We start from the raw sequence: 26,353 nt of genomic DNA, 5'->3' as shown, positions 1-26,353 counted from the left end.
AGAGAAGAGAAGATATAGGAATACTATATCCTATAGTATTCCTATATGAGAGAGGGTCCGCAACTTGGGCGTCCTCCTTGATCCACAGCTCACATTAGAGAAACACCTTTCAGCTGTGGCGAGGGGGGCGTTTGCCCAGGTTTGCCTGGTGCGCCAGTTGCGGCCCTACTTGGACCGGGAGTCATTGCTCACAGTCACTCATGCCCTCATCACCTCGAGGCTCGACTACTGTAATGCTCTCTACATGGGGCTACCTTTGAAAAGTGTTCGGAAACTTCAGATCGTGCAGAATGCAGCTGCGAGAGCAATCATGGGCTTCTCTAAATATGCCCATATCACTCCAACACTCCGCAGTCTGCATTGGTTGCCGATCAGTTTCCGGTCACAATTCAAAGTGTTGGTTATGACCTATAAAGCCCTTCGTGGCACCGGACCAGAATATCTCCGGGACCGCCTTCTGCCGCACGAATCCCAGCGACCGGTTTGGTCCCACAGAGTTGGCCTTCTCCGAGTCCCGTCGACTAAACAATGTCGTCTGGCGGGACCCAGGGGAAGAGCCTTCTCTGTGGCGGCTCTGACCCTCTGGAACCAGCTCCCCCCTGAGATTAGGATTGCCCCCACCCTCCTTGCCTTTCGCAAACTCCTTAAAACCCACCTCTGCCATCAGGCATGGGGGAACTGAAACATCTCCCCCTTGTCCATGTTGTTTTGGTGTTAGATTGATTGTATGCGTGTTTTAATATTCTGGGGTTGTTTTTATGAATTTTTAGCTTAAAATTGTAATTGGATTGGTGGGTATTGGATTTGTTATTATGTATTGTTTTTATCTTGTTGTGAGCCGCCCCGAGTTTTCGGAGAGGGGCGGCATATAAATCCAATAAATCTAATCTAATCTAATCTATATATCAATGAAAGAATAGAAAAAGAGATATAGGAATAGAAGAAAATATATATGAAATATAGGAAAGACAAGAGGACAGGGGATGAAAGGCACAGTGCTGCACTTATGCATGCCCCTTACTGACCCCTGGAGATGGTCAACCGTGGATAATCTAAGGGTAAAATGTTGGGGGTTAGGGGATGACACTACAGAATCCAGTAATGAGTTCCATGCTTCGACAACACAATTGCTAAAGTCGTATTTTTTACAGTCAATATTAAGTTTGAATCGGTTGTATGCTCTTGTGTTGTTGTGGTTGAAGTTGAAGTAGTCGCTGACTGTAGCTGACTGTAGACTGGGGCACCATTTGCCCCACAAATTTAGACCATAGAATAAAAGGGACTTTGTAGGTCTTCTGATCTAATCTCCTGTTCAAACAAGGCCCTATACCATCTAGACAAATGGTGATCTGGTCTTTTCTTTAAACCCCCCCAGTGATAAAGCACCCACAATTTCCAGAGGCAAGCTGTTTCACCCAGTCTTGTAAAGAGTTCCGAAACATCAGCTCATTTACTAACATCCAAGCTGAACACAAGAGAGCAAATAAACACAATTCTTTTAGCTGCAGTTATACAGCTGTAGTTATGTAGCTGTAGCTATAAACAACTGTTATTTTCCCCAAGAGCCATGAAAACCCACCACCCATCCTCCCACGTTGCTTCCTCCAACATCACCATGTTACTAACACCAGATTTCAGCCTCTAACGTTTATAACATTTTAGCTTCCATTTTAAAATTATAACAAACATCCAAAGGGATGTAGAAAATTAACTTTACTTCATTAATTTACTGACACCCTCACATCTTTGCCATAAATGTTTCAACTCCTAGCTTAGGACCAGGTTAATTACTGGAGCATCTCTAACCTCATGTATCCCAGTGACTGGTTAGAGCCCACAGATTGGACTTCTCCAGGTCCCGTTAGCCAAACATTCCCATCTGGCGGTCCCTAGGGAAAGGGCCTTCTCTGTGGTAGCTCCGACCCTCTGGAACCAATTCCTCCCACAGATTTGTACCGCCCCCACTCTCCTGGCCTTCCAGAATGTTTTAAAAGCTCATCTTTGCCAGCAGGCTTGGGGCTATTAACATTTGCTGCGGCCATCAGTATATACAGTGATACCTCGTCTTACAAACGCCTCGTCATGCAAACTTTTCGAGATACAAACCCGGGGTTTAAGATTTTTTTGCCTCTTCTTACAAACTATTATCACCTTACAAACCCACCGCTGCCGCTGGGATGCCCCGCCTCCGGACTTCCGTTGCCAGCAAAGCACTGTTTTTGCGCTGCTGGGATTCTCCTGAGGCTCCCCTCCATGGGAAACCCCACCTTCGGACTTCCGTGTTTTTGTGATGATGCAGGGGAATCCCAGCAGCACAAAAATGGACATTTTCCTGGCAACGGAAGTCTGAAGGTGGGGTTTCCCAGTGAGGGGAGCCTCAGTGAAATTGCAGCATCGCAAAAACACAGAGGTCCGGAGGTGGGGTTTCGAGGACTTCAGTGTTTTTGCAATGCTGCGATTTCAATGAGGCTCCCCTCACTGGGAAACCCCACCTCCAGACTTCCGTTGCCAGCAAAATGTCAGTTTTTGCGTGGCTGGGATTCCCATGCTGGGATTTCCCTGCATCATCACAAAAACACGGAGGTCTGGAGGTGGGGTTTCCCATGGAGAGGAGCCTCAGGGGAATCCCAGCAGTGCAAAAACGGGCGTTTCGGCTGGCAAAAGGGGTGAATTTTGGGCTTGCACACATTAATTGCTTTTCCATTGATTCCTATGGGAAACATTGCTTCGTCTTACAAACTTTTCACCTTAAGAACCTCGTCCCAGAACCAATTAAGTTTGTAAGATAAGGTATCACTGTATTGAGTTGTGAATGAATGCGGTTTTGTGATTTTATGACCTGGCTTTAAATGTTATAATTTTTACAATTGGGCTTCAAAATTGTCATTTTGTATGACAATTATTTTATATGTTGTGAGCTGCCTTGAGTCTTCAGAGAAGAGCGGAATATGTCAAATAAATACATAGATACATACATACATACAGCACCACACCGGTAACAACCCACTACAGCTTTCAGTCTTTTGTTTGGAAAACAATGTCTCCATTGTTTTGTAATCAAAGAATCCAATCTAAAAATAGTGTATTGCTTCAGTCATAAAAAGATGGTTATTCAAGTTTGCTGGAATAATATTTTTCACCGTCTGATCCAATAATAGGATTGCAAATGTAACCGACTCTTTTCCACTCAGCTAATTCTTTTCAAAGGCGGCAGGGATTTTCTCTCTCTGCAAATGGACTTTCCACTAATGGTCCATGTTAGGAAGATGACTACATTCATATACACACATACACAAAGAGAGAGGAGACACGGTTGAATAAATTCAAATCGTTACATGAACAGAAAATTATTTTTAACTATAAAGTAACAGAGAGTACAGAAAGGTGAATTGTTCAGTGGTACACGTTAGTATTAAATAGTTTCCCTCCCAGTGGTATATCTAGATTTTTCTTTATAAATAGGGAAAATTTAAATGAAATCCTTGTCCTCTCACAGAATTTAATATATTGTACACGAACAGGGCAAAAAAACCTTAAATTTGACCTTCTTGAGTATGACAAGATGCAAAGAATTGGTTGCCAAAAAGTCAAGAAATCTCCAGAGTAGTTTAATTTTTTAAAATTTCATTTATCTCCATGATACCAAGATCATTTCTTTCAGACTGGGAGAAGTACATATTTGAGAGGACTACAACTGGGCTGGAGACCAACTGGAGAATTTTCAGATGTTTCAAAAGATTTTCCTTGTCCTTCAAAATGACAAGCCAGCCAGTGAATATGACACCTTAGAGATTTAGAATAGAATAGAATAGAATAGAATAGAATTTTATTGGCCAAGTGTGATTGGACACACAAGGAATTTGTCTTGGTGCATATGCTCTCAGTGTACACAGTCCCACAGAGTGGGCCTTCTCCGGGTCCCGTCAACTAAACAATGTCGGTTGGCGGGCCCCAGGGGAAGAGCCTTCTCTGTGGCGGCACCGGCCCTCTGGAACCAACTCCCCCCGGAGATTAGAACTGCCCCTACTCTTCCTGCCTTCCGTAAACTCCTTAAAACCCACCTTTGCCGTCAGGCATGGGGGAACTGAAACATCTTCCCCTGGGCATGTTTAATTTATATATGGTATGCTTGTGTGTATGTCTGTTAGTATATGGGGTCTTTTAAATCTTTTAATTTTAAATTTGTTAGATTATTTATGATTTGTTTCCACGTGTTGTGAGCTGCCCCGAGTCTTCGGAGAGGGGCGGCATACAAATCTAAGTAATAAATAAATAAATAAATAAATAAAATAAAATATACATTTCTCAAGAATCATGTGGTACAACACTTAATGATTGTCATAGGGGTCAAATAAGCAATGAAGAAACAATCAATATTAATAAAAATCTTAGGATACAAGCAACAAGTTACAGTCATACAGTCCTAAGTGGGAGGAAAAGGATGATAGGAATGATGAGAAAAACTAGTAGAATAGAAGTGCAGATTTAGTAAAAGGTCTGACAGTGTCTTACACATTTGCTAGCCTGTTGAATTATCTGGTGAACTGTTTTCTTTCCATCATTCTATCCCTTCCCAACCCTTTTCTCTATTGTTTCAGAAAAGGTATTTAAGAAGACATATAGGAAGAAAAAGGTGCCCCACAAAGCCACATTGAAGGAGTAGTTTGATGGAAGTTGTTGAAGGAATAGTTTGAAGGAGTTAAGGAGTTGTTTGATCTCTGCCCCAAAACAAATTAAAATGGAATATAGGAAATCCTGATTCAGCAACACCGCTGCTATGAAACAACCAAGGTATAATTAAATCAAGGAGTGGCAGAAACCAGTTTAACAAGCATTGCAGAACATCAAGGCAACCTCAAAGGCTCTACCAATTGCTCCTTCAAAAGATTTTACTAGTCCACCCACGACAGGCTAGTACAATTGTTACGAAGTTTGTCATATCCTGGCCTTTTGAAAGTATGAAGAATTACAGAAGAAAACTTTGGACTGGCCCGTTTTTTTTAATAATGTTGATTTGAATATTGTACAGCTTTGGCTGAAATGAAGGGTGCAGATTTTAAATCATAGAAACATAGAAGACTGACGGCACAAAAAGACCTCATGGTCCATCTAGTCTGCCCTTATACTATTTCCTGTATTTTATCTTACAATGGATGTATGTTTATCCCAGGCATGTTTAAATTCAGTTACTGTGGATTTATCTACCACGTCTGCTGGAAGTTTGTTCCAAGGATCTACTACTCTTTCAGTAAAATAATATTTTCTCATGTTGCCTTTGATCATTCTCCCAACTAACTTCAGATTGTGTCCCCTTGTTCTTGTGTTCACTTTCCTATTAAAAACACTTCCCTCCTGGACCTTATTTAACCCTTTAACATATTAAAATGTTTCGATCATGTCCCCCCTTTTCCTTCTGTCCTCCAGACTATACATATTGAGTTCATTAAGTCTTTCCTGATACGTTTTATGCTTAAGACCTTCCACCATTCTTGTAGCCCGTCGTTGTTGTTATTGTTATTATTGTTGTTGTTGTTGTTGTTGTTATTATTATTATTATTATTATTATTATTATTATTATTATTATTATTTATTAGATTTGTATGCTGCCCCTCTCCGAAGACTCTGGGAATGCCCAGTGGTGCAGAACTTTTGGCAAAAAGTGCAAGAGAATATTAATAGGATATTAAATATAAGATGGACGATTACTAAGGAAATGGCAGTATTAGTAAAAAGTAGTGAGATGGGAGAATACAGAGAAATAATACAAGCAGCGATAGAAAGCGCTCAGGCGGTAATAGTCTTGGGGTGGAAAGACGCGACAAAATGGGCATTGCAAAATTGTTATAGGTATATGGTGGACCACATTCAATTTGAGATTATGGATAAAAGGATGAATTTGATTAATGAAACTGATTTGCAACAGCTGATGGGGCGATGGGACAAAGTAAGGCGATATGTGGCGAGTAGGATCCAAGACCAAGCTATAAGAAACAAGTTGGAATCACTCTATAATATGTAAAGAAATATTTCACTCTTGGATTTAAATGATTTATACAAGAAATACCCCCAACTGGTGGTGGGGTATGATCGATTGTCTGGTGGTGGGATCACTGAGCACATGTTATATGTTATATGTTGTGTGTGTGTTTTATATTATAAAAATCAATAAAAATATTAATTAAAAAAAGATTTTAAATGCCCCTTCTGGAAGGTTCCAAAAATTCATTGAGATCTTTCTTAAGGGGAAGGTTTAACTAAAGCATAGCATGATTTGTTACCAGCATGGAGCATTTTTGGAGAGCAATATCCAAATGTGCCAAAGGGAAGTTGGTCCAGATAAGTTGTTGGGTGTAGAGTTGACCAATATCATCTGCAGCGCTGAGATTATTTGCCACTTTTTCTTTTACAGGTTTTGACTATTTGCATTAAAGCATTTCAATTAGGGCCATGGTGGTGGATTTCATGGAGTGCTATGCTGAAAAAGACCTGGCTCTATAGCTCATAAATCCCATGTATGCAAAAAATACATCTCACATCCATAGAAGGTTTCTATCAAGCAGGTAGGGCTTTCAAAGGTCTAGAGCAGTGTTTCCCCAGATTATGATCCCGCTATATAGAGTGCTGGTGAGACCACATTTGGAATACTGTGTTCAGTTCTGGAGACCTCACCTACAAAAACATATTGACAAAATTGAACGGGTCCAAAGACGGGCTACAAGAATGGCGGAAGGTCTTAAGCATAAAACGTATCAGGAAAGACTTAATGAACTCCATCTGTATAGTCTGGAGGACAGAAGGAAAAGGGGGGACATGATCGAAACATTTAAATATGTTAAAGGGTTAAATAAGGTCCAGGAGGGAAGTGTTTTTAATAGGAAAATGAACACGAGAACAAGGGGACACAATCTGAAGTTAGTTGGGGGAAAGATCAAAAGCAATGTGAGAAAATATTATTTCACTGAAAGAGTAGTAGATCCTTGGAACAAACGTCCAGCAGGCGTGGTAGATAAATCCACAGTAACTGAATTTAAACATGCCTGGGATAAACATATATCCATCCTAAGATAAAATACAGGAAATAGTATAAGGGCAGACTAGATGGACCATGAGGTCTTTTTCTGCCTTCAGACTTCTATGTTTCTAGGTTTCTATATCTATGGATTGCTTTTTAATTTCTCAACCATTTGGAATCAACTGCCATGGGCTTCCAGTCTACTGTGAATTTATGTTCCTTGTCTTGCAAGCTGTCAGGCTCCGTCTAACCAACCCACAGCATCAAAACATAAACCTCCTCCTTCACTGCTCTCCTACGTCTTGGCAGATGTTTTGCAGAAACGGCTGTGCTAAATAAGAATATTTATTGCAAAATAAAACAGTGCCACACCAAACAGTGGATCACCTACTGCCGCTTGAAATCTGCAAATTCCTCATATGGCCACGATGGCTCAGGCCCGTAACTTTTATTTCCTGTTCCTCCGAGTGGCTTTTGATGGCTTGAAGCAGAGCTGTTTTTGAACTTTTACTGCAAACTCTGGTCCAAGGGCTGCTGGTTCTCAGCTGATCATGAATTCTTGAGCACATTTCTCATGGAAAGATCTTCACCTCATTTCTTGTGTTCTAAAGGGAATATGAACAGTATTCTTCTTATCTTTCCTTTACCTATCTCCGTTTCTACGTATTGTTGTGTATACTCCTGTTCAGTTTTATTCTGCCTAACTGGGCTCAGGCAATGCGTAACAGTCCAAGGAAAAGAAATCAAACACACACGTGCTCTGCTAATCAGAAAACTTGTATTAAATAAACAAAAAAGGGTTACTCAAAACAGTCCTTAGTGTCTGAAAACAATGATAGTGCAAGGCTTACTTCAGCCGCATACAAAAACACAGGAAAAAACAAACAAAGACAACCTGGAATGAGCAAAGACATTTCAGGAGTCCTTTTGAATCTTTGGAGCAAACAGCAAGTCCCAGAGTTTTCACCTCTCACTTGTCTGAAAAAGCTGGGTTGAAAACTCCAACGGCACGGCACAGAAACTTCAGAGCAGGAACCACAAAATAACACAGATAAACAGCCACAGTTTGCCTTGTGCCTCTGTTCCCTTTTATACCTTTAGCCCTCATTAAGGGAACCACACCCAGCCCTCAGTATAAGAACCACACCCAGCCCAGGTGCTATGATGATGACTTGTAATACTCCTTCAACCGATCCCTTCTTTGCATAGCTCTTCAGCTACACAGATCAATAGATTGATCTGCAGAAGAACTCAGGGACGAAAGACTGTCTGAGGGACTGTATGTCAAATCCCCTGGGCTGTCTGCTGAATCCTGCGTCCCAGTGGCCTCGTCCTCGTGGCTGTCTGGCACATCTTCCTGGCTGTCAGCCAGGCTTTCGCATTCAGTGTGTGCCGCGTCTCTCCCATCTGTGGGAGCAACGGCTGGCCCAGGCCCAAACACAACAAGTTTGGGGATTTTTCAGATCCTGATTCGGAAAGTGTTTATGAATTAGTGGTAGGGCCTGATTTACAGGCAGAAGGAGGAGGAGACCAACCGCAGGACATTTCTATGAGTTCAGATTCAAGTGAAGGAGAAACAGATACTAGATGGGTAAATCCTTATTTCAGACGCTTGCAGAGGCGAAGAAAGCAAGTGTCAGGGAAGAAATATTAAGGAGAGGAATGGGTTAATTAATTAAGTAATTAATTTGTCACGTCCGGGTGTTAGCGGAAGAGAAGGGTTGAGTTGTCAATCTACTATTAAGAAATATGGAGCTTTCTTCAAGCGGCTCCGAAAGTAAGCTTTGCCTTGTGTGCTTTTAATTGCAGTTTTTATTAGCCTGGGCTAACTCTGACTAGCCATAAATCTTAGAATGACTTGTGGAATGCTTTGATGATTTTGATGTTGCCTTGCCTACCCAAGTTTAAGATAAGAGAGTGCTGCGTGCCGAGATGATTCAGTGTGGAACAGAGGAAAGAAAAATAAAGATGATGTTTTGTTTTAAAAATCTATGCATTTAGCAATCCTTTATTCCAATTAAGAGTGGCCTTAGCCGGAGATCAGAACACTTATGGTTATAGGTTTGTTACTTGTATCTTTACAATTTATATTGTTTTATTTAGTTCCCTATTACGATTTATGTTAATTCTATCACTAATCTTATGATTTATGATGAATGTATTTTTATTATAACTATGATCATGATTTATCACTTATGGCTTTTATGTACAATAAGAGATTATGCACCGAAGACAAATTCCTTGTGTGTCCAATCACACTTGGCCAATAAAGTGTTCTATTCCTATTCCTATTATTTATTTATTTATTTGTTTGTTTGTTTGTTTGTTTGTTTGTTTGTTTGTTTGTTTTATTAGAGTTGAAAGGGACCCTGCAGGTCCAACCCCCTGCTCAAACAGGAAATCCTACATCTCTCCAACCAGATGGCAGTCCAATTTCCTTTTGAATGTGTCGAGTGATGGGGCATTCACAACCTCCACTGGTTGATCGCTCTGACCGTCAGGAAGTTCTTCCTTATTTCCAGGTTGAATCTCTCCTTGGTCAGCTTCCATCCGTTGTTCCTTGTTTGGCCCTGTGGTGCCCTGGAAAATAGTGTGACCCCCTCCTCTCTGTGGCAACCTCTCAAGTACCTGTAAACTGCTATCATGTCCCCCCTGGCCCTTCTTTTCATCCATGTCCAGTTCCAGCAACCTCTCTTCATATGTCTTGGTTTCTAGTCCCTTTATCATTTTGGTTGCTCTTTTCGGTACCCTTTCCAGAGTTTCTATGTCTCTTTTGAATGCAATACTCCAGGTGTGGTCTGACCAAGGCATTATAGAGTGGTATTAATACCTCCCTAGCCTTGGAGTGTATCCCCCTGTTGATGCAGTTTAAGATTGTGTTGGCTTTTTAAGCCGCTGATGCACATTGCTGGCTCATATTTAGTTGGTTATCCATCAAGACTCCAAGATCTCTTTCACAGTCACTACTGCTTAGTGAGATTCCTCCCAGTCTGTATGCGTGTCTAGGTTTTTTTTTTACCTAGGTGAAGGACTTATTCCTTTTTTTAAAATAATTTTTATTAATTTTAAAAAAATATAACCACAAACATTTATACATCTACACATTTACAAAACGTAAAAAAAAGAAAAAAATACAAACCAAACCAAACCAAACCAAACCAAAACATATAATAATAATAATAATAATAATAATAATAATAATAATAATAAATTAAATAAATAAATACAATGGACAGTATTAACAATGACAACAATGACATTGAACAAGTAACAAAATGTATATTATTTATATCCTCTTGTGAGGAGGAAAAAATAAACAATTTCTTCTAGCATCAAATTATTTTCTGGTGAAAAATGATCGGTATTCACTGTTATTCCTTTTGGTTATCAATGTCTTTTTTGTTGTTATTATTTTCTTAGCCGCCTTCTGTACAATCTTATTTGATTAATTTAATTTCATACAAATTTTATTTTAATAAAGCACTGTATATATATCATATCTAATCTATTATATCTATATATATATATATATATATATATATATATATATATATATATATATATATATATATATATATATGTAGATTGTTCTGAGTTCGGGTTTTGCCCTGTGTAATGTTTTGCACAGGGCAAAACCCGAACTCAGAACAATCTACATACATATACCCGTGAAAATTTACGAAAACAAATATATATATATATATATATATATATATATATATATATATATGTCATAGCATATTGCTATTGTGTTTTAATTTAAACTTTTATTTCTTCTTTTGAACCAATCATAAAAAGAATTCCATGTTTTATAATAATCGGAGTCTTCTTTATTTTTTAATTTAAGGGTTAAAGCATCAGATTCTGCACAGTCCAATTTTTTTTTAAGTATTAGTGAGTCTTCCGGTGGTTTGGGTTGCTTCCAGCATTGGGCTATCGCCATTCTAGTTGCGGTCAATATATGTACTTATTCCTATTCCTGTTCTGAAACATAACAGAAGAATGGATAGATGACTTGGCCAATAAAGAAGTCAAGTCAAGTCATGTCAAGTCTATTCTGAAACCTAACAGATGAATGGATAGATGATATAGACAGATGATACATGACAGTTAGAGGGAGGTGACAGATAGGTTTGACAGATGGAGATAATAGATGATAGATACGATATAGAAACAGATATAAACATAGACAGATTGGCCTTTCCCTACATAAACCTGCCCCGGTTTTCTTCTACAACACCAATAATTTTTTCTCCAGAATCTTAGGGAAATGAGTAAACTACCTGCCTCGATCCGGAAAAGTCATAATAGAAACCACGTCCATCCCCCACCCCCCTCTTCTCTCTCATATCTGGACGTATCCCAATGTAACAGGTACAATTTAATCTTATAATTACAAAACAATTTAAAAAACAATGGAAACTGAGCAGACAGTTTGGAAGCAAGTGTGGGTGGAGAGCACAGCTTGAGCATTAACGATGTAGCCTGATTCTATAAAGAGTTCAATTTAATCATCTGAGCACAATAGGGGTGTGTTTATACTCTTTGTCATGTGCTTTTTTTATTGCGGTAGTTTATTGCATGTTTTATTGTATATTGTATTATTCTTTTTATGTCATGCAAATAAGAGGCATGCCTTATTAAATTGTCATTACAGTCCAAAGGCAAATGAAAAGTGGATTTCTGCCAGAAGTCGAAAGCAAGGAATCTAAGGCAGGAAGTCTGAATGTCACTGTATGTGATCTGGAGTGAGCCAACACAATTTAACTGTTGTTCATAAAATCATACATCATAATGTGCTCTCTGTTAGCGACTACTTTACCTTTAACAACAACAACAACACAAGAGCACGTAATAGATACAAACTAAATGTAAACTAGACTGCAGAAAATACGATTTCAACAATGGAGTGGTCAACGCCTGGAATTCACAACCTGACTCTGTCATTTCTTCCCCTAACCCCAAAACCTTCAACCTTACACTATCTGCAATAGACCTCTCCCCCTTTCTAAGAGGTCTGTAAGGGACGTGCATAAGCGCGCCATTGTGCCTACCATCCCTGTCCTACTGTCTCTTTATCCTTTCTATCACTACTTTCTACTTATATTATGTTAATACAAACTATAATACTATACTTGTTTAACAAATAAATAGATAGAGAGATATAGATAGATAGAGAGATATAGATAGATAGATAGATAGATAGATAGAGAGAGAGAGAGAGAGAGAGAGAGAGAGAGAGAGATGATAGGTAGGTAGGTAGGTAGGTATGATAGATTAGATAGATAGATAGATAGATAGATAGATAGATAGATAGATAGATAGATAGACAGACAGACAGACAGACAGACAGACAGACAGACAGACAGACAGATATGATAGGTAGGTAGGTAGGTAGGTAGGTAGGTAGATAGATAGATAGATAGATAGATAGATAGATAGATAGATTAGATAGATAGATAGACAGACAGACAGACAGACAGACAGATATGATAGGTAGGTAGGTAGGTAGGTAGATAGATAGATAGATATGATAGATTAGATAGATAGATAGATAGATAGATAGATAGATAGATAGATAGATAGATAGATAGATAGATAGATAGATAGATAGACAGACAGATATGACAGACAGATAGATATGATAGGTAGATAGATAGATATGATAGATTAGATAGACAGACAGACAGACAGACAGATATGATAGGTAGGTAGGTAGGTAGGTAGATATGATAGATTAGATAGACAGACAGACAGACAGATAGATTAGATAGATAGATAAAAATAACAGCCATTCTACTGTATGAGGTCACCAATGAAAATGACAGATTCATCACAGGAGTGACATTTTTTCTCTTACTGGTTCTGTGGGCATGGCTTGATGGGTGTGCTTGGTGGGGTTAAATGACTGAGTGGGTGTGGCCAACTTGATGTCACTCACAGCACCACTCCACCAAGCCACGCCCACAGAACTGAGAAAAAAGTTCGGCCAAGTCTTCTAGCGTTCAACCTGGCTATTCCTCGCCTCCTTTTCACATTTGCTCTGTGTGTATGAGCCCAAGAAGGAGAGAAAGAGTGGGAATGGTGGGGGCTGGGCCAGCCAGTGGTGCAATTTATTGGTTCTCTGAACTGCACATAATTGCCACCACTAGTTCTACAGAACCTGCTGAATTTCAGCCCTGATTCATCCTGTAATCAGGTACAGTATCTCTGCTTCCAGAGATAGTGTTGCAGCTGAAACGGTTTACCAGTTTAGGGAATGGAGACCACAAGGAGATTGAGTAACTCAGTTCTTTATTTGATGCATACATGCAGGTTCAGACGATAAAAAAGCAATGTCTGAACATCGATGTCTTCCTCAATAGGAGTTGACAGCAAAAAGATTTTTTGGGGGGAAAGCTCAGTAGGCCAACTTGAGAAACTCAAAGTAACATTTTAAAAAAAACCACCATGAAGGTAAAATAAGTTTTTATTTATTTTTATTTTGTTTGTTTTGTCAAGTACATATTGATGGTATACAAAGATATAAAAATATTCATATACATGATACTAGTAAAAAAAAGAAACATTAGGACAGGGGACAGAAGGCATGCTGGTGCACTTATGCACGCCCCTTTCTGACCTCTTAGAAATCGGGAGAGGTCAACAGTCGATAGTCTAAGAGTAAAGGTTTGTGGGTTAGGTGAAGATACTACAGAGTCTGGTAGTGAGTTCTATGCATCAACTACTTGGTTACTAAAGTCTGCAAGAACTCGTGCTTGGCTGTATAATAATAATAGTAATAGTAATAGTAATAGTAATAAAAATAATGTCAATTATGTCAATACAACACAGCAAATGAGATCACTATGCTGGATTTCATATTTCATCACCAGTCGGGCGCTTCCCAAGCACCTAGGACTGCGTGATGTTAATAATAACAACAACAGCAACAGCAACAATAACCAACAACAGAGTTGGAAGGGACCTTGGAGGTCTTCTAGTCCAATCCCCTGTTTAGCCAGGAAACCCTACACTACTTCAGACAGATGGTTATCCAACATCTTCCTAAAAACTTCCAGTGTTGGAGAATTCACAACTTCTGGAGACAAGCTGTTCCACTGATTAATTGTTCTAACCATCAGGAAATTTATTCTTAGTTCTAGGTTGCTTCTCTCTTTGTTTTGTTTCCACCCATTGCTTCTTGTTCTACCCTCAGGTACCTTGGAGAATAGGTTGACTCCTTTGTGGCAACCCCTGAGATATTGGAACATTGCTATCATGTCTCCCCTGGGCGAGGAGAGGAGAGGAGGGGAAGGGAAGGGAAGGGAAGGAAAGGAAAGGAAAGGAAGACTGAAAGCATAACCAAACCACTTTTTAAAAAATCCTTCATCAGGGGGACTACAAAGCAGAGATGTAAGCAATGTGCACTTTTTTAAAAAATTTAAAATTATTCATCTATAACCCAGAAGCCAACATGTAACATAAAATAACATTTTCAGAAGAAATGTTCTAAAACATTTTGTTGATAGTCATTGTATTGCTTTGATATATTGACAATAAATTAGGTGAAGAAATCTTAAAATAACCACAACAGATCCAATGACCTGGAACAGAGTAAGTCCTTGAAAACAATCAGCCCTTGGAGATGAAGATTCCACAGATTAGATGTAGGGTTAAAAATATCCTATTGGCTTATCATTCGAGTTACTTTTTGGTTTTGTATTCTCAAAGAAAAAAATACAGATCCACAAGAAGTTCTCTGTGATACCTTGGTATTTTTGTTAACTTAATTAACAATGCTGTTTTGGGGGTAGGCATACAACCTCTACATTGTCGTGCAGTTAAAAAATTAAATCAACAAGATAAAAATAAATGTTGCTTCTGTTTATCTATTATATTATTATATTATATTATATTATTATATCTATTATAATTTATCTATATAATTTATGTATGGTATGTTTGTGTGTATGTCTTGTTTTTAAATAAGGGGTTTTTAGATATTTTTAAATATTAGATTTGTTATTGTACATTGTTTTATTGTTGCTGTGAGCCGCCCCGAGTCTACGGAGAGGGGCGGCATACAAATCTAATAAATGAAAGGAAATAAATGAAATCTATGTATACTGGGAAAATCAGTTTGATTAGAAGTTTAGAAGCTTATTTGAAGAAAGAGAAAATGTTTTAACTTTTAGCTGATTGAATAGTTGGGACATTGGGATAGAAAGAAAGAAGAGAGAGAGAGAATATAGCATTTATAATACGACACACAATGAACTGCAAAAATAATATCTCTGCCACTTTTTGTCTTGTTGAAAACACCCTTTTACATCAAATCTTTTGTTTTTACTTATCCGGGCCTTCTCCGGGTTCCGTCGACTAAACAATGTCGTTTGGCGGGTCCCAGGGGAAGAGCCTTCTCTGTGGCGGCCCCGACCCTCTGGAACCAGCTCCCCCCTGAGATTAGAACTGCCCCCACCCTCCTTGCCTTTCGTAAACTCCTTAAAACCCACCTCTGTCGTCAGGCATGGGGGAACTGATATAACTTCCCCAGGCCTATATTGTTTATGTATGGTATGTTGTGTGCATGTTTTTTTAAATTATGGGTTTTTAGTTTTAATTATTAGATTTGCATTCTACGTTGTTTTTTCTATTACTGTTGTGAGCCGCCCCGAGTCTACGGAGAGGGGCGGCGTACAAATTTAATAGATAGATAGATAGATAGATAGATAGATAGATAGATAGATAGATAGATAGATAGATAGATAGATAAGGTAGGTAGGTAGACAGACAGACAGACAGACAGACAGACAGACAGACAGACAGACAGACAGACAGACAGACAGATAATCAGCATAGAAAAGGTGAAGTACAAGCATAAAAAACTCATAAAAGATACATCAAGGATAAAATAAAAATCTAGATATACCCAATTTTCCCCAAAATAAGACATCCCCTGATAATAAGCCCAATCGGGCTTTTGAGTGCATGCCAATAAGGTTAAATGCTTATATCAGAGTTAAAAAAATATAAGACAGGGTCTTATTTTCAGGGAAACATAGGTATGAATTAAAAACTAAAAGTATATACGTGAAAATAGAGACCCTAAAGAATCTAAAAAAGGGATGAAGATTAAAAAGGGTGTAGCGGAGCATAAGAGTTAACATCCTTACTATAAATCTAAAATCACCGTTTTTAGGACTTGCTTTTGATGGAACACTGAAGACATAAATTCTTTGTCAAGTCTTTGTGTCTTTACATTCTAAATGTGGCAACATGCCACATCCTTCCCGGTATATTTCCAAGCAGTCCCCACAGCTCTCTCCATCCCCTTTGAACTGAATATTCATTCCCATGCTTTGCCATGCTTCTGTAATATATATATTTTGTGAAGGCATGCATAAGAGATTAGAACTTAGACTTTCAAATCTTAGAATTGGAAACATTCTCCAGAAGACCAACCCATTGAAGAAAGCAAACGTGAGCACCTGTCACAGAATTGTCCACCTTCCTAGAGTGCCTTCCGACCCCTGTCCTATTGTCTCTCCAATATCCCATATATCTTCTCTTCTATCCCTATATCTTTCTTCTATTCCCTCATTGATTATTTTATCCTATACTCTCTCTTCTATTCTTTCTCTAATTCTGTTTCCTCGAAGGTGTCCTTTATTACCTTCATTGTGTATTATTGTGTATTGGACAAAATAAAATAAATAAATAAATAAATAAATAAATAAAATTTGCCTAACTGCGCCAAAGACACAGAAGTATATTGATTCATGGGTTTAAACGCATCTGTCTTCAACTTTTTCCTTTAAAAAAAAAAATCCCTTTATTAGTTTTTCCCATTTTAAACATTGTAGCATTTCTATACAGATCTACACCTATATGTATGTATTGCTATTGCATTTATGTCATTTGTACATTGCTTATTCATATTTATAGAATCTTACAGGCTATACATGACCGAATATTAATTATTGGTATAGTGCACCATAGAATAATTTAAAAGTAAGGATTACACTATCAAAGAGACAGTGGGGGTGGGGAGGCGATATATAGTTGTTTTTGTTATGCTTTGGGGGGTGTTAAAATTTGTTTTTCTTCTTTTTTGTATGTTCTTAAATGTAGACAGACTAACGATCAAATGTTGCTATACAGTGATTGAGAAAATGTCTTTTAAAATGTATATACTAATTTTTTTAAAAAGAATTTTACATCCTCATCTCACATTGTCTCTTAAATCTTATTTTTTTGGGTCCAGTTGTACCATTTTGTCTATGTTGTAATATTCCAAGTCCTTTTGTCCTTTCAATTCACTGGTTAATCTGTCCATCTCGGTATAGTCATATATCTTTTTTTATTACTGCATTGTCTGAAGGTACTTGGATGTCTTTCCAGTGTGGTGCATACACAATCTTTGCCACTGTTACGATATACATTATTCGATATTTAATATTCTTTGGCTATTGTCTTTTGATTATTCCTAGCAAGAGAAATTTTGGGGTATATTCTATTGTTCTTCCCGTTATATCTTGAAGCCAGTTGTGTATTTCTCTCCAATATCTTTTTGCTTCAGGACACATCCACCACATGTGAAACTTTTCCATGTGAATAAAACAATGCTTACAGCTCTTCCATCACATTCTTAAGTTGCTACTTCTGTATACTGTTATGCATCGGACATATTTGCAGAAGGTGGGATCAGCAGCAGCCCTTCATCCAGAACTCCAAACCCAGAGAGACCAAGCTTCAACCGCAACAACACAAGAGCACGCAACAGATTCAAACTTAATATTAACCACTCCAAACTTGACTGTAAAAAATATGACTTTAACAATCGAGTTGTTGAAGCATGGAACTCATTACCCGACTCAATAGTGTCAACCCCTAACCCCCAACATTTCTCCCTTAGACTATCCACAATTGACCTCTCCAGGTTCCTAAGAGGTCAGTAAGGGGCGTACATAAGTGCACTGGTGTGCCTTTCGTCCCCTGTCCAATTGTCTTTCCTTTATCTCATATATCATATATATTTTCTTCCTTCTCCTCTATTTTTACATATTATCTTTATATATATTACTTCATGTCTATTCTCTTCCATATGTATTGTGTATTGGACAAATGAATAAATAGAATGAAGTTGAAATAGTAATTGACACCTGTCAATGACTACTTCAGCTCCAACCGAAACAATACATGAGCTCATAATAGATACAAACTTAACGTAAACAGCTTCAAACTCAATGGCAGAAAACAGGACTTCAGCAACAAAATGGTCAATGCCTGGAATACACTACCCATCTCTATGGTTTCTTCCCCAAACCCAGTGATGGGCTCCTACGGGTACTGTCAGATACACAGAACCGGTAGAAAAATTTTGCATTTTTTCTTTTTTTCCCTCCAGGGCTCTGGGTATTTTTTTCCTATAACAGTAAAAGATATTGAATGTGTATAATTTTGGAAGAGATGTGTGCGTGTACATACACATACAGTTTATATAGTAGATAGTGTATATTTTTGTATGCCTGTGTGTATGTATACATATGTCATATATACATAGAATTAAATAGTATACAGTATTTTGGATGTTCAGTAATAGTAAATAGAGAGGGAAATTGTATCTCTTTGAGGCAAGGAGAGGCCAGGCACCCTAACCCTAACTCAAACCCTTGACGTGAGTGACGTCAAGTTGGCCACCTTCAAGCCAGTCACATGACCTTTAAACCACCCCCTGGTCACATGATTGTCAAGCCACTCCTACACTCCTACCTTGTCACATGGCCAGCAAGCCACACCCACAAAATAAGACACACCTTCAGTATTGTAGTAAAACTTTTTGCAGCCAAACCCCCAAAACTTTCACCTTAGTCTGTCTACTGTTGACCTCACCCCATTCCTAAGAGGTCTGTAAGAGGCGTGCATAAACACATCGTTCCTACCGTCCCTGTCTTACTGTCCTATTGTCCTCATTTATCTGCACTTACTTTGCTTATGTTTATACCAATACCTGCTATATTGTACATGTTTGACAAACAAACGAACAAACAAATAGAATGAATGATTTCATAGGACATGGTCATTCGTAGACTGCACTGTACCAAACCACACCACTGAGTCTTCAGAGAGGGGCGTCATACAAATCTAATAAATAATAATAATAATAATAATAATTTTCTCAACCAGACTTCCCAACATTCAGTAAAGGTGCGCTGGCACATTTGCTAATCTCCGAGGCCTAGTATCTGCTGTCAAAACCTCTGTTAATGACAGAGCTTTAGCAGACCTGAAACTTTATCCCCTGTTAATTTTTAATTGCAGTTCAAAGGGACCCACTGGGGCCCAAAACCCTTCCAGAGTGACTCATGCACACTCAAGCCCTGGAATGACCTTTCGTTCAGGTAGAGATGTTTACGATTTTGTGTTGCAGCAAAGGACAAGGAAAAGGGAAATGGAAGTTCTCTACCACGGCCCGTACAAATATGCTATTAGCAAGCGGAGGGGATGAGCAAATGAGGGCCGTGAAACATGGTTTGGCCAAGAGTTTCCAACTTGGTGCCTTGCTCTCACTGTCGCCCAATGTCATCCTCCACTTTGCCTGCTTGCTTTGGCTGTCATAGAAATGGGGTGGGTTAGGTATTTATTTATTTATTTATTTATTTTATTCTTTGTCCAATATACAATACATATGAAAGAGAATAGACATTAAGTAATATATATAAAGATTGAAAGTAAGAAAGAAGAGAAGTAGAAGGAAAGGCGAGAAAATATATGAGATATGAGATAAGGAAAGACAATTGGACAGGGGACGATAGGCACATCAGTGCATTTATGTACGCCCCTTACTGACCCCTTAGGAACCTGGAGAGGTCAATCGTGGAGAGTCTTAGGGAGAAATGTTGGGGGCTGGGGGCTGACACCACTGAGTCCGGCAATGAGTTCCACGCTTCGACAACTCGATTGTTAAAGTCATATTTTTTACAGTCAAGTTTGGAGTGGTTAATATTAAGTTTGAATCTGTTGCGTGCTCTTGTGTTGTTGCTGTTGAAGATGAAGTAGTCGTTGACCGGAAGGCCGTTGCAGCATATGATCTTGTGGGCAATACTTAAATCGTGTTTTAGGCGCCGCAGTTCTAAGCTTTCAAGATCCAGGATAGTTAGTCTATTTTCGTAAGGTATTCTGGGGGGAGCGTGCTGGAGGTAGTTCTCCTTGCATTTGATTAGACCGCTAAGCACTGCCAGGCTATATGGACATGTTTATAGCCTGCTCAAGGTCAAAGGCTTTATGGGACCAGATTAAGAAAGCTGCGTGCTCAGCACACCGGAAGTGGTGTTAAGTAGCAACCCCCACCTGGTTATTGGGGGGGTGTTGGGATTCTTTGATTCGTTGTACAGTAGTACCTCTACTTAAGAACGCCTCTAGATAAGAACTTTTCTAGATAAGAACGGGGTGTTCAAGATTTTTTTGCCTCTTCTTAAGAACCATTTTCTACTTAAGAACCCAAGCCCGGAAAAATTTCCCAGGAAATTTGAGAGCAGCATGAAGGCCCGGCCAGTTTCCTGTCATTCCCCCTTTAATCCTAGCCACCTCGGCCTTTTCTGGACTACCAGAGGAGCCTTTCTGTGGCGCTTAAGGAGGCTTTGGCAGTCCAGATGGGAGGCGTGTACTGCTCCTTGCTGCCTCGGAGTCCTTCTTTTTTTTTTAACCCTTAAAGTTTTGGATTTTTTTTATTCACCTCACCTCACCTTCTTCCTTCAGCAGCGACTGTCCTCCTCCTCCTCTTCTTCCTCTTCTTCCCACCCAAATTCCTAGCTTTTACTTCTTTCCTAATGGATTTGCACGCATTACAGTGATCCCCCGGGTATCACGATCCCGATCATTGCGAACGGGCTAAATCGCGATTTTTCAACCCGGAAGTCAAAACACCATCTGCGCATGCGTGCCCTTTTTTTCTATGGGCACGCATGCGTAGATGGCGCCGGGCAGATCAGCTGCTGGGTGGCTTCCCTGGGTCTTCCCCCTCTTGCTGGCGGGAGGGCGAGCGGCGGGCATCAGCGAGGAGTTTCCCCACCGCCCACGCAAACTCCTCGCTGCCGCTCGCCCGCCCTTCGCCCGCCCACGCCGTTCGCTCGCGCCGCTTCCCAGCTGAGTCCTGAAGCGAATTGGCTTCAGGACTCAGCTGGGAAGCGGCGCGAGCGAGCGGCGTGGGCGGGCGAAGGGCGGGCGAGCGGCAGCGAGGAGTTTGCGTGGGCGGTGGGGAAACCCCAGCGCCGCTTCCCAGCTGAGTCCCCTTCCCAGGAACCCCAATCTTCGGCTCCTCGCTAGCGCTACGAAAGTAAAAACACCATCTGCGCATGCGCAGATGGTGTTTTTACTTCCGCAGCGCTACTTCGCGAAAAACCGATCATTGCGAGGGGTCCTGGAACGGAACCCTCGCAATGATCGGGGGATCACTGTATTTGCTTTTACATTGATTCCTATGGGGAAAATGGCTTCTACTTACAAACTTTTCTACTTAAGAACCTGGTCACGGTTCTTAAGTAGAGGTTTTACTACCACACTGTGGGTGTGGCTTATTTTGTGGGTGTGGCTTGGCAGCCATGTGACCGGGTGGGAGTGGCTTGATGATCATATGACCGGGCATGGCTTAAAGGTCCTGTGACTGGCTTAAAAGTGGCCAACTTGACGTCACTCACGTCAAGGGTTTGGGTTAGGGTGCCCGGCCTCTCGTCACCTCAAAGAGATACAATTTCCCTATTCCTGAACATCCAAAATATACTATTAGATACATAGCATCTACTGCTATGTATATATGCCATATGTGTACATACATATTTATTTATTTATTTATTTTATTGGATTTGTAAGCCGCCCCTCTCCGTAGACTCGGGGCGGCTAACAACAGTAACAAAAAACAGCATGTAAATCCAATACTAAAACAACTAAAAAACCCTTATTGTAAAATTATACACAGGCACACAAAAATATACGTTATCTACTATATAAAGTGTATGTGTACACTCACACACACGCACATAGCTCTTCTAAAATTATACACATTCAACTTCATCCACTGCAATAAGAAAAACATACGCAGAGCCCAGAAGGGGGGGCGTGTTCAATTTTTTTCTACCAGTTCTGCATACCTGACCAAAAATTTTCTACCGGTTCTACGTACCCGACCGTACCTGTAGGAGCCCATCACTGTGAGTGCCCAAACTGGAATGTGCATGTTTGTGCATGCATATGTATGCGCTGGAGCAATGGAAACCCAAAGAACAGCTAGCCGGTGAACAGAAAAGGCCGGGCAGCTGGAGCTCAGGGCCGCCCAGCCTCCTCTCTGCGCTCCATGCCATCTTCCTGGCAGGGGACAAGCTGTCACGCAAAGTAAGACAGGTGGCAGGGGTGGAGCACCTGCGCCGCTCGTGGGACCGGGCAAACGAGCAGGGCATACGGTGGGCATACGGTGGGATGTAACTTACCTTATTTTAGCTTTCCAGCTTTTTTGCTTCTGCGCATTCGCGGAAGCAAAAAAAAGCGCCGGAAATCGCACATCCTCGCACATGATTCAGCTTCTGCGCATGCTCCACCCTCCCCAAAGAAATACCTCCATTCACAGTACTGAATTCTATCAAACTTGGAGTAGAAGGTATGAATGGGTCAATCAAAAAAATATATATTTAAAAGCCTAAATATCTAAAACACAGTCAAATTTTTCATAATCTGAAAGTATACCGCCGGGGGTGTGTGTGTTGTTAAGCAATCTTATTACTCCTTTTGTTTGTTAGATATACCAAATAAAATGGTGGTTTAGCAATTAATTTTGGACAATTCACGATTTAGGTAATATGACTGAAATTAATAAAGATTAAGTTTTAGGTAACAATATATAACATAGCAATAGAACGCAGCTGCGAGAGCAATCATGGGCTTTTCCAAATATGCCCATGTTACTCCAACACTCCGCAGTCTGCACTGGTTGCCGATCAGTTTCCGGTCACAATTCAAAGTGTTGGTTATTACCTATAAAGCCCTTCATGGCACCGGACCAGGATACATGCGAGACCGCCTTCTGCCGCACGAATCCCAGCGACCGGTCAGGTCCCACAGAGTTCTCCGGGTCCCGTCGACTGAACAATGTCGTCTGGCGGGACCCAGGGGAAGAGCCTTCTCTGTGGCGGCTCCGACCCTCTTGAATCAGCTCTCTCCAGAGATTAGAACTGCCCCCACCCTCCTTGCCTTTCCTAAACTCTTCAAAACCCACCTCTGTCGTCAAGCGTGGGGGAACTGAGACATCTCCCCCTGCCTATGTAGTTTTAGTGCATGATATGACTGTATGTATGTTTTTTATATTGGGGTTCCTTGTTTTTAGATTTTTTAAATATATTATTGCTATTTTAGATTTTAAATTATTAGATTTGTTAATACATATTGTTCTTTATCACTGTTGTGAGCCGCCCCGAGTCTACGGAGAGGGGTGGCATACAAATCTAATAAATAATAATAATAATAATAATAATAATAATAATAATAATAATAATAATGTAAACTAGTAGGCTGATAAAATAAAAAAGCTGTTGCAATGTCAACGGGTAGGTTGACAAATGTGTGTATTGTGTTTAAGACTTGATACATAGTGCTCAAAAAAATAAAGGGAACACTCAACTAACACATCCTAGATCTGAATGAATGAAATGTTGCTTCCTAAGTGGACAGTTTAATTTCACAGAAGTTTGATTTACTTGCAGTTATATTGTGTTTTTTAAGTGTTCCCTTTATTTATTTATTTTGAGCAGTGTATAATTGTAGCTATGAAAGACGATATCTATATGCTTGTATAGGCCATGTTTTTGTATTTTTTTTTCTGTTTGTTTTGTGGTATTTTTGTATTTATTGTAAATTAATGTAAATAATAATCTGAATGAATGAAATATTCTCATTGGATACTTTGTTCTGTACAAAGTTGAATGCGCCCAACAGCATGTGAAATTGATTGTCAACCAGTGTTGCTTCCTAAGTGGATAGTTTGATTTCACAGAAGTTTGATTTACTTGCAGTTATATTGTGTTGTTTAAGTGTTCCCTTTATTTTTTGGAGCAGTGTATAATTGAAACTATGGAAGACAATATCTATATGGTTGTATAGGTCGTGTTTTTGTTTTTTGTTTCTGTTTGTTTTGTGGTATTAGAAACATAGAAACATAGAGGTCTGACGGCAGAAAAAGACCTCATGGTCCATCTAGTCTGCCCTTATACTATTTTCTGTATTTTATCTTAGGATGGATATATGTTTATCCCAGGGATGTTTAAATTCAGTTACTGTGGATTTATCTACCATGTCTGCTGGAAGTTTGTTCCAAGGATCTACTACTCTTTCAGTAAAATATTTTCTCATGTTGCTTTTGATCTTTCCCCCAACTAACTTCAGATTGTGTCCCCTTGTTCTTGTGTTCACTTTCCTATTAAAAACACTTCCCTCCTGGACCTTATTTAACCCTTTAATATATTTAAATGTTTCAATCATGTCCCCCCTTTTCTTTCTGTCCTCCAGACTATACAGATTGAGTTCATGAAGTCTTTCCTGATACGTTTTATGCTTAAGACCTTCCACCATTCTTGTAGCCCGTCTTTGGACCCGTTCAATTTTGTCAATATCTTTTTGTAGGTGAGGTCTCCAGAACTGAACACAGTATTCCAAATGTGGTCTCACCAGCGCTCTATATAGCGGGATCATAATCTCCCTCTTCCTGCTTGTTATACCTCTAGCTATGCAGCCAAGCATCCTACTTGCTTTCCCTACCGCCTGACTGCATTCGTCTGACTGTATTCATGTATTTTTAATGTAAATTAATGTAAATTAATGTAATAATGTAAATAATTAATAAAGATTATTTTTTTAAAAAAGAAATACCTCCATTAAATCGCTTTCCTTGGGGTTGCAGAAGGGTCTTTGCTTCCCACCCTGAGGCGGCTTCTTCTGCCCCACTGTGATGTCCTCTGCTTCCCAAAAGTCTTCTGCTGAAAGACCAGCTGAACCCCAAAACTATCAGTCTATCCGACATCATAGGAGAAATGAAAGGAGCCACCGGCTTTAACAAGGTCCATACTGTGCTTTAGATGGGGCCTCCATTTTGAATTTCAGTCACCTGGTCAAAAAACCACCCACAAATACCTCAGTCAGGTACCAGAAGATGGCCCTGGCCTTCAACTTGGCTCCTTAGAAGAGGAACAAGAGCTTCAACTTTAGACCTAGGGCCATTCCCACAGCCCAAGAAGGCAGGGGTCCCCAAACTTGGCAACTTTTAAAACTTGTGGACTTCAACTCCCAGAGCCAGGGGGGTCATCCAGAACAAAATGGAGCAGGGAGCTGTTTTTCTGAGGTAAAATGCTAATTAGGATCAGGAGGAACCACCTGGGAGCCCCTCGTTAAGCTATCCAAGGTGCTGATTGGCTGGTTGGAAGGGCACCTTGGCAACTGATCCCGCCCCTCAGGAACAGGTGTGCTGATTAATGCAGGAGGATGAATAGGCTGTGGGGGAGCCTGATAAGTTGAAGGCCATAAAACAGAGTCCTCAAACTTGGCAACTTTTAAAGACTTGTGGACTACAACGCCCAGAATTCTGGGAGTTGAAGTCCACAAGCCTTAAAGTTGCCAAGTGTGAAGAACCACTGATCCAGGACAAAATGGAGCAGGGGCCTCTTTTTCTGAGGTAAAATGCTGGGAGACCCTAAGCTATCCAAGGTGCTGATAGGCCAGTTGGAATGGCACCTTGGCAACTGATCCCGCCCCTCAGGAGCAAGTGAGCTTATTAATGCAGGAGAATGAAGGCTGTGGGGGAGCCTGATAAATTGAAGGCCATACAACAGAGGTATTCAAACCTGGCCATTTTTCAGATTTGTGGACTTCAACTCCCAGAATTCTCCAGCCTGCATAGCTGGAGAATTCTGGGTGGGAGTTGAAATAGCCCGGTTTTGAATGACTCAAGGCCCGCTAGTGGGCTGTGGCCCAGGGTTGAATAGAATATCATTGTCTGGTGGGGCCTAGGGGAAGAGCCTTCTCTGTGGCGGCCCCATCCCTCTGGAATCAGCTCCCTCCCCAGATTCGCACCGCCCCCACCCTCCTCACCTTTCATAAGTCTTAAGACTCACTTATGTTGCCAGGCGTGGGGTAATTAGATCATGCGCCCCCCCCCCCCACACTACCAAATGTGACGTATGGTTATGACTGAGTTGGTTGACTGTTTTTAATATAGTGGGATCTTAGCTTCTAGTTTTAATTAATTAGATTTGTGTACACACTGTTTTATATTGTACCCTGTGAACTGCCCTGAGTCTTCGGAGAAGGGCAGCATACAAGTCT

At 40.1% G+C, this 26,353-nt stretch overlaps 1 protein-coding gene across 1 annotated transcript in view; it reads right to left on the bottom strand.

The window, feature by feature from the left end:
- The window catches only part of GRID1 (glutamate ionotropic receptor delta type subunit 1), a 1,069,958-nt gene extending 1,044,605 nt beyond the window's left edge, over nt 1-25,353 (bottom strand). Inside the window, exon 1 of the mRNA XM_070753904.1 lies at nt 24,905-25,353. The gene's annotated coding sequence lies outside the window, so the exon portion shown is untranslated. The remainder of the gene's footprint in view (nt 1-24,904) is intronic.
- Nucleotides 25,354-26,353: the final 1,000 nt, after the last annotated feature.

This window comes from Erythrolamprus reginae, chromosome 5 (genome assembly GCF_031021105.1).
Source record: "Erythrolamprus reginae isolate rEryReg1 chromosome 5, rEryReg1.hap1, whole genome shotgun sequence".
Taxonomy (NCBI): Eukaryota; Metazoa; Chordata; class Lepidosauria; order Squamata; family Dipsadidae; genus Erythrolamprus; species Erythrolamprus reginae.
This window is presented reverse-complemented; position numbering and strand designations above follow the sequence as displayed.